The 17,419-nt window shown below is 35.5% G+C and overlaps 1 protein-coding gene across 18 annotated transcripts in view; it reads right to left on the bottom strand.

Annotated features, from left to right (window-relative positions):
* DMD (dystrophin) overlaps window positions 1-17,419 on the bottom strand; it is a 1,110,121-nt gene that overhangs the window by 501,744 nt on the left and 590,958 nt on the right. The window contains exon 1 of one of the 18 annotated variants that reach the window (XM_072349556.1): window positions 8,531-8,675. The exons of the other annotated variants lie outside the window; for them this stretch is intronic. The gene's annotated coding sequence lies outside the window, so the exon portion shown is untranslated. Of the gene's footprint in view, window positions 1-8,530; window positions 8,676-17,419 lie in introns of those variants that run through there. 18 annotated transcript variants of the gene reach the window in all.

The following is a 17,419-nucleotide window of genomic DNA, read 5'->3' as shown; positions in this document are numbered from 1 at the left end:
TTATAAATGAAACATAATAACTACTGTAAGTTGCATTAATTTGCAATATATGTATAAGAAAATAAATCAAGAACTTAAAAATTTGTCTGCAAACAGTGGTAGAGTACACTCTCTGAGAGCACCAATAGCTTTAAGAAACTGTAGAATTTTAGTGGGGAAAAAAAATATGCACTGAACACAGGATTAAGAAACAAAAGATTTGATTCCTCCTATGGTCTAAATATGTGAAGAAATTATAGATTTCAAACTGCTGATTGGACATTTTTCCCCTTTTCAACATCAAATGGAATAAAACAGTAAAGCAAAGCACAAAACACTTAATTACAATTTCTTAACTTTGAAGATGCTTAAAATAGAAAAAAATCAAAGTATCTACATAGTCAATCAACTCACGAGATTATTTGGTTAGGCAAAGGGCCATAATGAGTAAAATGATTTAGATGCATAGAAAATTTTGAAATACAACCTTTTTTCCCCCAAACCTGTAGATTTATAAAGCATATGAACAAGACTGGTAGATACAATTTATTTGAAGTCTTGGATTAAAAACAAAACAAAACAAAACAAAACAAAAAACAAACAAACAAACAAAAAAGCAACTCTCATTAAAATCTTAAAAGATTTTTCTCATGATAAATCAGAAAATATCATTTAGAAATGAATTCCTATTGACAACATGCATAAGTTTGTGTTATAAAAAGATTATTTACAATGTCACAGATAGCATCTGTAACAGCTTATTTCTATACTACACCAAGGAACCAGGAGACCAACTGAACATCCTCTTTTCTAAAGAAAAGACTGAAATGGCTGGTAAGCTACACACTAAACACTTTGGAGACATATTTAGATGCATTTCTACACTAGTAAAAGCATAAACAGAAAATACGTTTGATTGAACAGACTTTTGCTTCTGACATTCCCTCCCTATTAAAGTATAATGGTATGTAATATAATACACATGGGGAAAAGGAGGCAAGAGAAAGTTTTTGAAGGCATCACTGCATGAAACATTGCATTTATAAAGAGGTTAGGCAGTACAGATGTTCAGACCAGTTCCACTATGTTCTCTTTAATAAAAATGGGTCATTGTCAAAAAAGTGCTGATGTTAAAATTTGTTGTCATGAATAATATGAGCAACACGGCCAGAACTTGGAAGTCATAATAGTCTAGACACAGAAAATGTTATGAATGATGGTAACATTTGAAGCTTGCTGTAACGTTCCTAGATGTACTAAATATAGCATCAGTTAGAGGACATAAGCTAAAGTTCCTTGGCATCAAACGTGCCGATTCTCATGAAACTAGAAAGCAGAGGTGTTTTAACCTCAGCAGAGCATGCTACAACAAGATTCAGTGACTCTGCTGATTCTCTCTAAGGTTCTAGGGTTAAGAAATAATCTCAGAATATGGTGCAGAGTCTATATGAAGGAAATGAATTTCTCCACAGTTCTTGCAGCTTGATATTTTTGTATAAATAAATAATAATAAATAATAATCAATGGAATTGAGTATTTTAACTTGATTACTTTCATAATTACTTTCATTCGAAAGAAGTCACAGATTTTTAAGGAAGAGGTTTAGTGATTAGTGGCTTTTAAGGACTGTGTTCTAAACATGCAGTAAACATGCAGCTTAAAAAGGGAACGGAATATATAATGTTTAATTAATTTTAAAGCTGTAAGTAAAATACTGTACATCAATTTGGTTTCAAATTTCTTTAATTCATGGTCAAATTTCGATCCTCTACTGTTTTGTTTTTTGTTTGTTTTTGTTGTTGTTGTAGCTGTTTGGGTTTTTTTTTTTTTTGGGGGGGGGTTGTTTGTTTTATTTTGTTTTGTTTTGTTTTTTGTCAGTCCTTTCACAGATTCTATACTACGGCTTTAATCTCCATAAAGCAAACAGAAGGAAGGACAAACTACAGCTAACATATAACATATTGTAGGAGACAATGCAAGGGAAAGCATGCATTTGCTACTTGAGCTATGTAACTGTCATGAATCGTGTTCCAGGTCAAGTGAAACATCTGAGATCCGTTTCCTGTCTTTTCTCAGCTTACTCCTTTCATCACAATGCAATCTGTACTTGCAAACTAAAACTCCACAATTTTTTAAATAATCAGCAGCTGTAAACTGATGGTGATTATAAATCTAATAAAGCATCACAAGGATTAATCCATCACCCGTCTTAATCAATTTACTAATTATATATATATAATATATAATATATATATAATATATATATATAATATATATATATATATATATATATACACTTCTGTAGGCAGTATCAAGGAAACTAAAAGCTCAGTTTTCCCTTTTTTAAGGATTTATAATGGAATTTTTTTATGGATGATTCAGCCTCTGAAGGATTTGTTGTCGTTGTTGTTTATCTCCACTTCCATAAGTATTGTAAAAGGTAATACATGATAGACAGAAAGGCATAATGATTCAAGATGTAATTCCTCCCTTTTATGCCTATGATACATCTAAGCCAGATGATGTGAGCAAGACAGACAGGGCAGGATGATAAAAAGAGAAGGTTTTTTCTAAGCATTATTTTCTAAAATGAAGGTGATCAGAGAAGGAAATTTGGGTTTCTGCTATGACATGGCCACAGAAGCTTAGCAGAGGTGTCCTCTGTGGCTTCTTGCATTAACACTGATTGTCAAAGAGTTGTCAACCAAGACAGTGTTTGTGAAATTCACAGAGGTGCAGAAGTTACGTGATCTAAAATTGCATCAGGCTGGACATGGAGATCCATAGACCCAGTCAGAGGCTACCACACAGGTAATAAAATCTGCTGGCAAAAGCTTTATTGGTCACTTTTACGGTCTATACTAAGATGTTTATTGTAACGATACTACTTTCTAGCGTTAACCAGAACATGTTATGCCTATGCTGCACTATACTTTCAAGTGTTACTGCAAGACAAGTAACAGAAGGCCTGTTTTATTGAGACGGAAGATGCTCATGTGGTTTCTGTTGTGCAGAAAGTTTCAAAGGTTGTCCAAAGGAGTAACATAAAAGTAAAAAAAAAAATAATGGAATCAAACCAAAAGTTAAGAAGAAGAAAATTAAAAAAACAAACAAAAAAAAAAAAAAAAAAAAAACAACAAAAACAAAACTAAAAAAAAAAAAAAAAAGAAAGAAAAAAGTCATTCAAAACAGAAACAAAACCTGTGAAGCAACACAACCAATGTGATATTACTCACTCCAAAGCCCTTCAGGCATCCAAAATGTATGTCAGCTATGTTCTTTTCTCTCTTTAAAGGAAAAAAAAAAAAAAAAAAAAAAAAAAAAAGTATATTGGAGAAGAATTACATATTCATAACAGAGTATACTCCCATTTTAACACATGAAAAGTCTGATGACTATCACATGCCTGTTCCCAACTAGAGTCCAGATCTCAGGATTTTACCCAGAGATATACATAGCTGCCATTTGGATGTACAGATTAGCTAATTCTACTTACATATACCAGTACTGTCATACAAAATACATACTACACTAAGCAGTGGATGTATGGACGATTAACTCATAAGTTCTCAGAGTATGCATAACACAAACTGATGGAATTGGGTTTCTTGCAAAAAGCAATTATGGCATCCGTTTTCTCTTAAGAAAACAGAAGCCTCCTTTATTATATTATAGACTAGAGATTAAGTTACATTCATCCAAGAGAGACTGAGCTTGAACTCTCTTTTGCCAGAGGCAATGCAAATCTACATTACTGACAACAGAGAAGTCAGATTGAAAAACATTACTTTGTAAAAGGGCTGGTCATTCATTAAACCACTGTAACTTGATCAAATTCATCACATTTTCAATGTCCATCAATGAAATTGCAATGGCATGCCTACCAGTGTACTTAACATAATGTGAATGACTTTTACTGCTTCTGCATAATATAATTTCTCATTCTCACCTCACTCAAGAGCTTAGAGCAAATAGGCAGCATTTCATAGGTCTAGGCTGAAAAATAAGAAGCCATGGGAAACTGTTTAATGATAGCACTCTTCACTTAGAAATAGTTTCACCTATTTTAGCATACCATTATGTTTGCCACAAGTAAATACAGAAATGAAAAAATGTGCACTCTTTATTCCAACAAACTTTTTAAAAACAAAAGGTAAGTGGAGAAAAAAAAAAAGAAAACAATAAAGCATGTCTAAGGATGAGTGTATTTTCAGAAAAACCACATTAATCTTCATCAAATGCATGCTGGAGCTGGCAGAAACATCTTGGTTATTTTGGGGTGAACTAAGACTAATATGACATCTAGCCAGTCAGTTCCAGTGGCCAGAATAGGTAGAAAAATGATAGAAAGAAGAAAGAAGAATGTGGGAAGAAAATAAAGAGATAATTCCATAATAAACAATGAGATAATCTTTTACATTTTGCTAGCAAAACAAAATAAAGAAAAAAGGAATATCCAATATGACTTAAAAAAAAAAAAAAACATATTAAAAAAAAAAACAAAACAACAAATAAAAACAGGGGCTCACAAAATCACTATCATGTTGACAAACATTGTTTGCTGGATAATGATGAGATAGATATACATGGGAAATACCCACTGGGCTCATTTCTTCTGTTGGCAACGTTATTTACATCAGGTACAGAGCATCATGCTAGATAGATTCTTAGTCAGATCTAATACAGAATTTGTTTCATGTCCTTTCATATTAGTTCAGTTAATTTAGTTAAGGATAGACAGATATTGATTGGTTTTGTCATACAGCAATTGTATGGTTTTCTACTGACAGACAATGGTTCTTAGTTTGAAGGGTTTTATGTGAATGATGGAACATGTGTGAAATGGTACACAGCTGGTATTAACAACATATAGCAAAAACTAACATTTTAAAGCAGAGACGTAATTCAGATCAGATTTGGCCCACAACATTGAGGTTTTGTATCTATAAATAGCATGAATAGGACAAGGTGTTAAAAAGCCAGCTAATATTGGCAAATGTTTCAGCTAAATCTTCAAAGTGAGGGGATGATTTTGGTGATTTAAGGTTTGGTTGTCTTTATTGTTTTCTTTTTCCTTGAAAGTCATTAGAACTAATAACCCTGAAAGAAACTGTAACCTAAGATGGTTCTTGTCTTATCACAACCTGTTATTCCTAGGGAAAAATAATAACAGTTGCCAAACTAAAGATAAATGCAAAACAAAAAGCAGATAGAAAAGGATATTGTTGCTAAGAAAAATAAATATTATTTAAATAACCAATAACAACACAAAAGATACAATTACATAAAATATGAAATTGCTGCTAGCTAGAAAACTTTATTTAAAAATATGCTATTTAACATAAGGTAAGAATGTTAAGCTAAACACAAATTCTACCATCCAAAGAACTGTACAGTTACAGTGCCTGGCAGAATGATCTTAATCCATGCCCCAAGTACTACAAACCATGAAAAAGTTGTCTGTGACCCACACCAGGTAATATATTTCACATATAACTCTTAAAAGGCCAGAAGGGAGAATCCTAATAGTTATGGAAGATAGTGGGAATCAGGCTGCCCTGCCAGCAGCTCCCTTGCTGGACAGTTCCTCAGCTCCATCTACAGCAGCACAAGCTGGCAGAAGAAACTGGATGTGAGAGAACTTGAAGTACCAGGGGCAGTGCCCAGCGTTATTACCATTTCACCTATTATTCTAAAAAAAAAAAATAAAAATGCATAAATTCAGATCCATGTTTTTCCTTACAAAAATGACACACTATCTTTATTCACTTTTGCAGGTCAGGAAGCAAACACAGAACCTTTCTCAGCAATACCTAAGGACTGACAATGTGAACAAACTGCACATCCTACAGGCAACACTGCTATCTTCCCTTACACTTGTTTTTGGTGAAAGTTACTATGTTTGTGTGCAAGCCAGGTAAGATCTCTAACTCTGTTATATTTTGATAGATTTCTCAGTTCATTGTAAACAACCAAAAATTGCTATAAAATTGCTGAAGCTGCTGAGATTTTAATTCTGAACTCACAAGAGAGTCTAAGATTACAGACAGCTGTGACTGAATGAAATATATATTTTAGTACTTTTCAAACATAAGTTGATGCATGGTCTTGGAACAGTCCTATAAGGCAAATGACAGATTGGAGATGCGGAACTGACTGTTAACAACATTTCGGTGCAGTTCCATTAAATGCTAACAAGAACATGTTCAGAAAGGTGTACATACATACACATTCATACAGGAATTATACAGGCATTTTAATGACACCTAAAATAGACACCCTTGTCTATTTTAATTATCTACTAAAAAAATAGCTTTAGATGAAGGTTACCTTCAATATTTTCATTTGTTACCGAGGTACTTACATATAGATCTATGTAGGTGTATATTTATAGACAAAAACTACATTACTCACCTTTCTGTCTATATACATCTATATATTCTGTCTATATCAAGAAGTTTAAGAGTCACAGAAAAAAAGTGTTCAAGCACCATGATATTTAACTTGCCAACATACTACTCAATGGAAAACAGTGAAAGCAGATTTGCATAGATCTTCCTCTAAGATCTTTTTTTTCTTAAGTCTGCACTACATCTTTCCTTAATTTGTTTACTAAAATGTTACACTTAATGTTTACAATAATCTTGGCAACTCCTCTGTTTTGTGCCTTCACTTACTACGGTTATTTTTGCTCTTAAGTTACCTACACTTCTCCTGAATAATTCTAATGATAATCTAACTGCATATACTTTCAACTGAATAATCAATGACCTAACAGTTTGTTTTCTGAACTTTTATGAGGAAGAGGACAAATATCCATCATGAGGAATGCAACACACTCCCTCACAAGACCAAAGCAACAGTGCATGAAATTGAACTCAAAAAGAGCCTCCATTCTGTGTGACTTCTTGGCTGACACAATTTAGATATTTATAGCTTTACGAATGGGCCACTGGAGAAGAACTTCAAGCTTTTTCTAGCCAGGAAGGATTAATGAACATGTGCACCTGGTAATTATAGCACTCCATCTTTCTCAAAGCCCTCACGATGCCTCAATGGCAGAAACTGTAATGAAAAGCCATTGAAAATATCAATCTGCAATTCCACGAGTCATTTAAATATTAAAATGTATAAGCTCTTTTCATACTTTCTGTCAACTATCCTAACAATGGTATGCAAAAAAAATCATATGTAGACATTTTCTGCTTCACATTAGTACCTGGAATGCCTCATTTAATATGTAAAACTAATCCGGCATGAATTTTAACTCTCAACTCACATTAGAAAATCTATGGGAATAACTGACAAACACTTTCTTAACTAACAGCAGGAAGAAATATCAGCCTTGGGTAAAATGTGCAATCCTAAGGCATGCATTCCACAACACATTTCCAGAGAAAAGTTTACCAGAAAATAAATGTTTAGGGAGTTGGAAAAAACATTCTGAATGTTTTCCATTAAAAATAGGTACTGGTGAGGTAGAAACTTTAAGAAGCACACATGCTATCACCGACGTTTTACTAATATGCATGCTACTAGAAATCCCCAAGAGTTTGGTTGTTAAAACACCACCTCGGTTAACTTGAAAAACACTGTGCGCTTCATACTGGATTTGGCAATTAAAAATACTAGAAAAATACTTGGAAAACATAGTGATACATAAAACCCACTTCAACGTTAAGGTCCTTTTCTAAGATTTTCTAAGAGCATAAATATTACAAATTTTAATCTTATTATGTTTGATATACATTCAACCAGAAGCAGACAGACACGTGAAGGGATGAAGCAGACCACCCAAAAGTAAAAGCAGCACTACTGATACAGGCTATTTTAAGCACAAGAAAAAAAAAAAAAAAAAAAAAAAAAAAAAAAAAAAAAAAAAAAAAGCTAGAACTGCTCTATAAGTGTTTTTGTTTTGTTCTTAATTTAATTCATTTTAGTGAAGCACTTATCTATTACAGAATTAGAATGAAAAGCCAATTGTCACCTAAACCCGCAGAAATCTATGTAGCTCTAAAAGTAGTCATTCCAAAGACACTGAAGCACAGTACGAGATGTGAGCATTAAAAATGGCCTGTTATTGCTAAACGGAACTGTTCCTCGGTGGATTAGAGCAAAAGAAAAGACTCCAATCGAGATAAGTGTGCATGAAACGCTCTCTCCAGAGCATTCTGCCAAACTGCCTGCAATAAGGGGACTTCAGAAGCAGCAAGAGATACTCCAAGCACCCTGCAGCTCAGAGCTGCTGGCCTCTGCCATGGGTTTTAATACAGTTCAGTTGAACTTGGGAGCGGATAAATAACTGACAGCGATGTTTCCCGAAAGCTTTGATCACCGCATCGTTCGTCACCAGCCCCAAAGTACTCCTCACGATAATAATACTTAATCCGGGGCGCCTTATTGCAAGTACAAAGCATCCCTCCCCTCCCACCTCCTGCTCGCATACTCCTGCATCACAACCGGGGGCTGAGGATGCAGCTCGCACAGCACCGACAGCCACCCTCTGGGCCGGCAGATGCCTCCCCTAGCACGCGCATTTTCTCCTCCTCACCTTTAAAAGGCAGCCCGAACCGCGCTCCGCTCCCCCCGACGCTTTTAGCTCAGCGCATCCAGCAGTGCATCCGCACAAAGCTTTGCCATTGCGAGTGTGAAGAGAAAGAGCTGCCGGGATGCTGAATGGCACAGCAGCCAACTTTGTGTGTACCGACGGCTCTCTGAAAAAGCCGGACCGAAATCTCGCTCTGGATCGGATTCACAGCACACAGTCAGAGGGTGGTAAAAGAAGGATTGGAAAAAGAAGAAGAAGGAGAAGAGGAAGAAGAGGGAGAAGGAAAGAGAAGTCCTGCCCCTTCTGGATGAGGCTTGCCTAGGAAACACGAGCCAGTCTTCTGAATCCATCAGACACTTGCAAACTGGTCTGCTCTCAAGTTCTGACTTCACTGTGTACCACACCAGACCATCTATATAACAGCTAATATCTTATTATAGATGTATTAACTATTTGTGTTACTTATATAGCATGATGTATAGCACAGGATAACATGAGCATTTCTGTCAACATACTATAATCATGCAAGTTGCAATGCATGAAAAAAAATAATCATTGTACATTTGGTTAGTCTTCAATTTTATTAGTTTTATGTAAATAGCAGTTGAGCTATTTTTGGATTCAATTAGCTATAAAAAGTTTGATTTCTGCCCCATTACATGCAGATATTGATGATCCCATACAACAGTGGAAACTGTTTCACCTTCATAATTTATTGAATCACAGAATCACTAAGGTCAGAAAAGATCTCTAAAATCACCTAGTCCAAGCACCAGTCCATCCTCACCATGCCCAGTGCCCAAGTCCCTCAGTGCTGCTTCCACACATTTCCTGAACACCTCTGGGGACACTGACTCCCCATCTCCCAGGGCAGCCTGTGCCACTGCCTTACTGCTCTTCCTGAGAAGACATTCTTCCTAATATCCAACCTGAAGCTCCCCTGGTGCAGCTTAAGGCCATTCCTTTAAGAAAATCTACCTATAACAAAAAAGTTCTGGCTTATGTCTTTCACAAGACATAAAGTAAGGAATGAGAGAGTTTGTTGTGGTTACATTTCAGTATGATAATGCTTTAAACATTTATCAGAAGAAACTGATGTTAACATTTTTTTCTGAAGAAACTAAAACAGAGAAATTCTGTCATTGACAAGCCTGTATACAGAATATGAGGTATTTATAAGTTTGCTTTCTTCTTCTTCTTCAAAAAGTACTCCTGTCACTTTAAGAATAATGTTGAAAAATATATGTTTTGTACTATATTCTTTTTCATACCATGTAAGTATACCAATTTATTTCCATTTGCTGACAATGAAAATACCATTTTCTAGTGGCTCTGGTGTTTGGCACTGGAACAGCAAATTGAGGTTAGAAGCAGACGTAAAAGTGCCAGGAAGATAAGAGGCCAGATGTACCAGAGAGGTGATGACCTCATTTGGCAAGAAATACATTTTGGCTATATAGTTTAAATAGCACAGTTTATTCCAAGCAGTACCTATTTTTAGCAATGTTGAGTGAGAAGGAATGCCTTTATCACCTCTAAAGTCTTAGGCTTAGGCTCCACTAAGAGACATAAGTATAATGAAAGGCAAGCAGGAAATAGGGCCACCAAGGTAATGTCAATGTACACAACTATCAAGCTATTCAATATATATATATTTTTTCTTTGCAAACACTGCATCTGTCTCAATGACAAAGACTCTACATTCCAAATTTCATTGCCAATTAAAGGCGTTAAATTGGCCTGTATAGGCTCTTTGGCTCCTATTGACCTCATCAAGCAGCTGTGATTTCTAAGCAATCAGTCTCTAATGAGCTTATAAGCAATAAACAGAAGTTAAAATGCCATATGTATTTCATTTATCTTTAAAAAATATGAGCTCTCTGAAGATATACATCTTGAACATTTTAAGTTTAATACATACAAACTGTGTTGTTTATTTTGGGTGGGGGTTTGGTTTTTCTTCTGTTTGTTTTTTTTCTTTTTTTTTTTCTTTTTTTTTTTTTTTTTCTTTCTCTTTCCCTAATGCATGGAGGAATCATCCTTAAGTGACTGAAATGGGAAAAAAAATAAAAAAGCAACACAAAAAACAGTACTTATGCTATGTCTCTGCCTTTTCAATATAGTTAGTGCCTTATCAGCACTCAAACACACTCCTGTGAGCAGCTCTGGACAACGAGCTAGAATGCTCAAATTTTTCAGCTGCTTTTCAGTCTTGTCTCCCTTTATTGTATTATAACAAAAACATCTGCAATGTACGGAAAAGTGTATGGCAAATTTTAAAATCAGGTAAAATTTGCACACCTAATGAAAGAATTATCTCAGAAGTAGCTCAATATGCAATACAGCTAATAATTGCAGCAGAAACAATGTTCATCATACCATGATGAACACCAGCATCTTTAATGCTTAAAATACTTCTTTTCTTATAGAATCAGACTTTTTTCAGAACTTGATAATATTTGTTACAAGTATGACATAAAAGCTATTATACCAAATACTTCAATATGTTGACTACAGGTTAAAAATAGGTTCATTGAAAGGGCTACGAAGAAGGTAATTCTTAGCTGCAAGATCTGAGATTCAAGTATATAAGGGCTGTTAGTCCATCTTGTTTCCTCTACGCAAAGCTTGTTAAAAGCAAATTAGCCAAACCTTTAAACACAGTTTGTTTATGTTTGCTGACTGTAAGTAAGCAGGAATTGAAGTGAGTTCTTGGCAAAGAGTTCACAGAATCACAGAATGACCTGGGTTGGAAGGGACTTCAAGGATCATGAAGTTCCAACCCCCCTGCAAGGCAGGACCAACAAACTTCCACATGTACTAGATCAGGTTGCCCAGGGCCCCATCCAACCTGGCCTTGAACACCTCCAAGGATGGGGCATCCACAACCTCCCTGGGCAGCCTTTTCCAGGACCTTACCACTCTCCTAGTAAAGAACTTCCCCCTAACATCCAACCTAAATCTACCCTCTTTCAACTTAAATCCATTTCCCCTTGTCCTGCTATTATCGGCCCTTTCAAAGAGTTTACTCCCCTCCTGGATATAGGTTCCCTTCAGGTACTGAAAGACTGCAATGAGGTCACCCCGCAGCCTTCTTTTCTCCAGGCTAAACAAGCCCAGCTCCCTCAGCCTGTCTTCATACGGGAGGTGCTCCAGCCCCCTGATCATCTTCGTCGCCCTCCTCTGGACCCTTTCCAACAGCTCCATGTCTTTCTTGTACTGAGGGCTCCATACCTGGACACAGTACTCCAGATGTGGCCTCACAAGAGCAAAGAGGGAGAATCACTTCCCTGTCCCTGCTGGCCACCCCTCTCCTGATGGAGCCCAGGATACCATTTGCCTTCCAAGCTGCAAGAGCACACTGCTGGCTCATGTTAAGTTTCTCGTCCATCAGGACCCTCAGGTCCTTCTCTGATGAGCTGCTCTCAAGAATCACTCCTCCCAGTCTGTACAGATGCCTGGGGTTCTTCTGGCCCAAGTGCAAAACCTTGCACTTTGCTGTGTTGAACCTCATTAGGTTCACCCGGGCCCACTTTCAAGTCTGTCAAGGTCCCTCTGAATGGCATCCCTTCCTCTCTCCGTATCAACCGCACCACTCAGCTTGGTGTCATCAGCAAACTTGCTGAGGGTGCACTCGATTCCATCATCGATGTCACTGATAAAGATGTTAAAGAGCACTGGTCCCAAGACAGACCCCTGGGGGACACTGCTCGTTACCAGCTGGACATAGAGGCACTGACCACCACCCTATGTCTGCAGCCTTTCAACCAATTTCTTATCCATTGAGTGGTCCACCCATCAAATCCACATCCCTCCAATTTAGAGATTAGGATGTGGTGGGGCACCATGTCAAAGGCCTTGCTCAAGTCCAGTTCATTATGTGGCTGCTAAGGTGCCTCAGCTCCATTCCAGGAATCCTATTGCACATACATTTGTTGGCTAGTCACAGGCAGTATGCTTGTTGTCCTACCCAGTGATAGTGCACTCCTTTCAAGTGCCATGTACAAGGACCAAGCATCAAGCAGTTTCCTTGCACAAAGATTCATGCTCTCCATCACAATTTTATTCTATGCCCTACCATAAAATGGTTTTACTCCAATTTTGGACATCTCGCAGCCTTTCAGCTGACGATAAAAATTAAAACATCACTAGCTTCACAATCAAATGCAGTACTCCAAGAAAGCCATAGAACTACACCTTGAAATAAATAAATAAAATCACTAAAATGACGCTGTTGATTGCAGCTATCAGGGAGTAACACAGGGATAAACTGATTTCTAAGTGACCTAAGTTTTAGTGTATTGAGAACAGATAGCTTGACTTGGCAAGTGAACAGCAATTCAACAAAGAGCAAAAGAGTTGTGTTGTGCTCACAGCAAGCCCTCTTCCCACATACAAGTGGCTGTATGTTTAAACAGATGTAGGCAATTCACTGCACATTCTATGTATTCTACACAAAGCATCTCATCTGAATGGGAAAGAAGCATAAATCAGTGTAGAAGGTCCATATCAGCTCTCCTGCCAACGAAACCCAGACAAGAGTCTCTTCACTGTTCCACATTCATCACTGAGAATAATTCCATAAAAAACACTGAGCTGCTCTTGCCCCAGGTACTGGCATTACAGGCTGTGGCCACACTGGAAATTACTTTTTACCCAACACAAATCTGCAGTGGGATGGGTAACCAAAGGGAGGACAATCCAGGAAAATTCTAAGGAAAAGAATGGCTTACATTAGAGACAGTGAATTTTACTAAAGCTGCCAGATCCATTAGCTTTGAAAAATTGATTAACTGTTCTGCTCAGCCTGACATTAGTTCAGTTTTGGTCATATCAACACTATAATGGGAATACAGAAGGAAAAGCACTTTGGACAGCATTAAGAGGATTGTATCTCAAAAACAGCATTTATTCTTTACAGGAGCAGCAGAGAAGTATAAGGCACCCTGAAGAAGCATGCTATAGGTCTTATATTTGTCTAGATTATTTGCAAAAGGTATTTAGACTCCATAGGTGAGCAAGATATATGGGTATCTACAAAAGGCTTCTTTCTATTACAAAATCTTTATTCTTACTTCTAAAAATACTACCATTTTAGATTTACGGTCCTCATGTCATTACTTGGCCAAAATGCTTGAAAATATAAATTTTACAAAAGGTTCCATCACACATGAAGCAGGCATAGATCACAGGCTACTGTAGCATGCAGAATGGAGGAAACTGCATTATTGCTGTTGAGAAGCTTGACAGCATTCTCTAGCCTTTTAGAACTTAAATCTATGTCTCCTATTTCCTGTGATTATCACAGAAATTCAGGTGTTGGCACAGTAAAGCAACAAAAAATGGTTTCTGTCCTTGCTGTCCATGTACAAACGCAAGTACTACAAGGGCATGACCAGTACTGAAAAATTAAATTAAGAGCAAAATGGAATAACCTTTAGTTAGCCCCAGGGGAAAATATATATATATATATCCGAATATATTATATATATATGCGCATGCATATATATGTATATATTTTTTCTAATATATTTTATCTAAAATTATATTATTTATTTATTTAATAATGTAATTAAATAAAATTATATTAATTTTGTGTGTGCATATATATAATATAAATATTATGTATTATGTAATATATACATATACACAGTTCTGGTCACCATTGAGTACCTGCTCAAAGCACGCATCCATAGTGCAGTTTCTTCCACTATTCCCATGGGTGACAAACTGATGAAGGAGGCAAGAAGTTTTTGGTTTCTTTGTTTTAAAGAGACTAATAGATATTAGAAGTAGATAATTCCAGATATTAGACATGATCAGATCTAGTTACTAATTCACTAAATGCTTTCATGACAGCCCAAGTTTTTCTGAATTTCAAAAAGGAATTTCTTACTTTAGAAGTCTTCTACTCACAAACACCTGCTGCTTTCTTCTTGTTCTTTCTAGATATCTTTACCCTAGGAGCAGAAGAGGCTTAACAGACTCTCAGCCTTAACTTTGAACATCACCCTTCAGAATTATATGTGTCTCTGCCAGCTACATCATCATACAGATAGGCTTACACACTGATTAGATATCATAACAGAAATAAGTGCTTAAACAACCTTTTCTTTGCATCCTTTTCAATTTGTCAACCACAAACCGCCCACTGGTTTTCCAATGCTGTGTATCTGACTGGGTTTGAAATACTTGCATAACAAACAAGATATTCTGCAGGTGGACATGAAGTTGAAATAATTTCACAGACTCTAATCAGATAATTCTTTAGTTAGGTCACTCATTGAAAAATAAATTCTGTTCTGTTGATTTCATCTTCTATTTTTCCATTTTAATAGCAAAGCTTTTAAGTAAGCTGAGTTTTCTAATTTTCAGGTAAAATGACTTAGCATTATAAATGCATATTTTTCTTAAGTAAATTCTAAACAGATAAAATTTCTATTCAGGTATATTAAGATAACATATCAATAATAAGCTAATAGCACAATTTTTAAAGAGACAGATACGTAAGAAATTCCTTAATACACTGACAGCACCAAGTTGAACACAGAAAGGAGCTGAAATGCTTCTTTCACCCTTAACTACAAGAAAAAAAGCACTGCTTGTACGTGCTGCAGCCCCAGTTGTGCTCATAGCTCTGTAGATCTTTCTGCCAATGTATTACTAATTTCTTCCAATGTGACTGCCATCTTCTGTTTTAAGACATTACAGAGAAGGAGTCAACACAGATCTTTTATATTGTCACTTCCATCATCATATATTGATTGTTTTGGGCTTGACCACACGAAGTTATCAGATACAAAACTTCATTAATATATTTTATAGATTTATTAAAAGATGGTAATTTACCTTGACAATAACTGCTTTTTCCTTATCACCCAACAAATACAGAAAGAGCCCCATAGTCACTTTCATTTTCAAATAGTATGTTTCATTATTACAGCTGAGATAAAAAGTGACAATAATTATTTTACTGCTTAGTAGTTTTAGACCAATTAACATGCATGTTGAAGAAAATTATAAAGTGCATTTCTGGAATGTTGTCAGCTGCGTTAAGCACTCTAAATTGTTCCAGTAGCTCTAACATATAAATTTATATAATCTTACCACTGAAAGGCACATTTTAAAAATAATATTTGATTTTGCTCATTCTGCACATCGTGTTTCTATCCAAGACAAAATTTAGCATGAGAAATTGTTCTGTGATTAAATAGAGTATCGCTCAAAGTGTGCAGACCAGTTAGAAAAATGAAATTATTAAACTTCAAAGAAATGCATGTTCTATTTAGACTCATATTTTATCACACTGGGCTTGGATCTTATATAATCATTTTGATTATGTATTATTTTACTGATTTATTTCCTCATTAATTCACTGTCATAGTAATGTGATCAATTTCAGTGGATATATTTAAGCTACTACATACATCTTATCTCTTTGTGCAGCTCCAAATTCTTCCATCAAAATAGTTCATTAAGAAAGAAAATCAAATTTCTCTTAATCTCACACTATGAGATATTTTTCCTTGAAAAAAAATACAACTTAATTATGAAAATGAGTCCATGAATTATATGAAGACATGTGGATAGTATTAGAAATGAGCATAGCAAATGGAAAGTCGACACTAGTAATGTTTGATGTAATACATCAAAAGTGAAGGAAGAGTGTGTCTAGTGTGCTCACTGGTCATGCCATGAGAGATACATAGTACCCTAATGAGTGTAGATAAAAAGATAAAATGAGATACATCAGTTTTGCTACTGAAAGATTTGTAATTACTTGTATTTATTCTGGTGTCCCAGTTTGCAGCAGCAGTGTTAAGAGCAAAAGAACATGGGACATCCAAGTTCCTTCTCAAAAATATTTATATACTAAAACTTAAGGTAGAATCACTTTGTTTATTCATGATTTTCAAACAACCTTAAGGAGTATCTCAGTAGAATTTATGAACTTTTAGCACCCTGTTTTTCAGATGACTTTGAAAATCCTGGTTTCTTTCTGTAATATAAAATTTACTTATCAGGAGTATCTAAAATGAAAAATGCATGCACACTGCAGAAAGATGGTGATGAGGTGAGTAGGCTGATAAGGAAACACGGGTTCTTATTCAGGAATAAGGCAGAAATAATTCAACTATCTCCACCTGGCAGACTGTTGTTTTAAAAATAAAATAAAATAAAATAAATCTGCTTTCTTTCAGTATTAAAATAAATAAATAAATTGTATTTTAAAGCAGATACAATGCTTTCAATTACAGTCAGTTAAGTCACTGAATGTAAATTGCTTTTATTATTATTTTTTTTTTAATCTGCTTTCATCCTTGTGCTTTTTTTTGCAACTCAGTCGGTTGTCAGCAGCAATATGATAGTAAAAGTAGTTTTGGAAACTCCACATTTTCAGGAGCAGAAAGAACCATCATGTTGTATTATTGCCATTGCTGTGGCCAGTGTGGCAAGTTTGAATATTACAAGAATATATCATCAATGAAAAGTGATATTGAAAGAGAAAAAAAAGAAAAAAATAGAAAGACTACACAAAAGACGGGCTATAATTTGTACTTCCCATTTTGTTTCTCACCCAAATTAAGTTACATATTGATGAGAGGGAATTCCAGGCATGGCAAACTATTACTATTACTATCTATCTATGATTAACAACACTTTAATCGACCAATATTAAAAAAGATAAAAGCACTTCTGCCTACAGTTATTCAATACAGATTTTTTATAGAGCTGTGAATATTTTCTAAGTTTTTGTATATGTAATTTTTTTATTGGTTTTTTTTTTTTTTTTTTTTTTTTTTTTGAGGGGGTGGGGAGGACGGGAATTAAAGAACTGCACCAAATCCACAAATCTGAAACTCAATTAAAATGTATTAAAATGGCAGCTAG

The sequence above is a fragment of the Excalfactoria chinensis genome, chromosome 1 (genome assembly GCF_039878825.1).
Source record: "Excalfactoria chinensis isolate bCotChi1 chromosome 1, bCotChi1.hap2, whole genome shotgun sequence".
NCBI classification, from domain to species: Eukaryota; Metazoa; Chordata; class Aves; order Galliformes; family Phasianidae; genus Excalfactoria; species Excalfactoria chinensis.
Note: the sequence above shows the minus strand (reverse complement) of the source record. Positions and strands in the feature narration are given on the sequence as shown.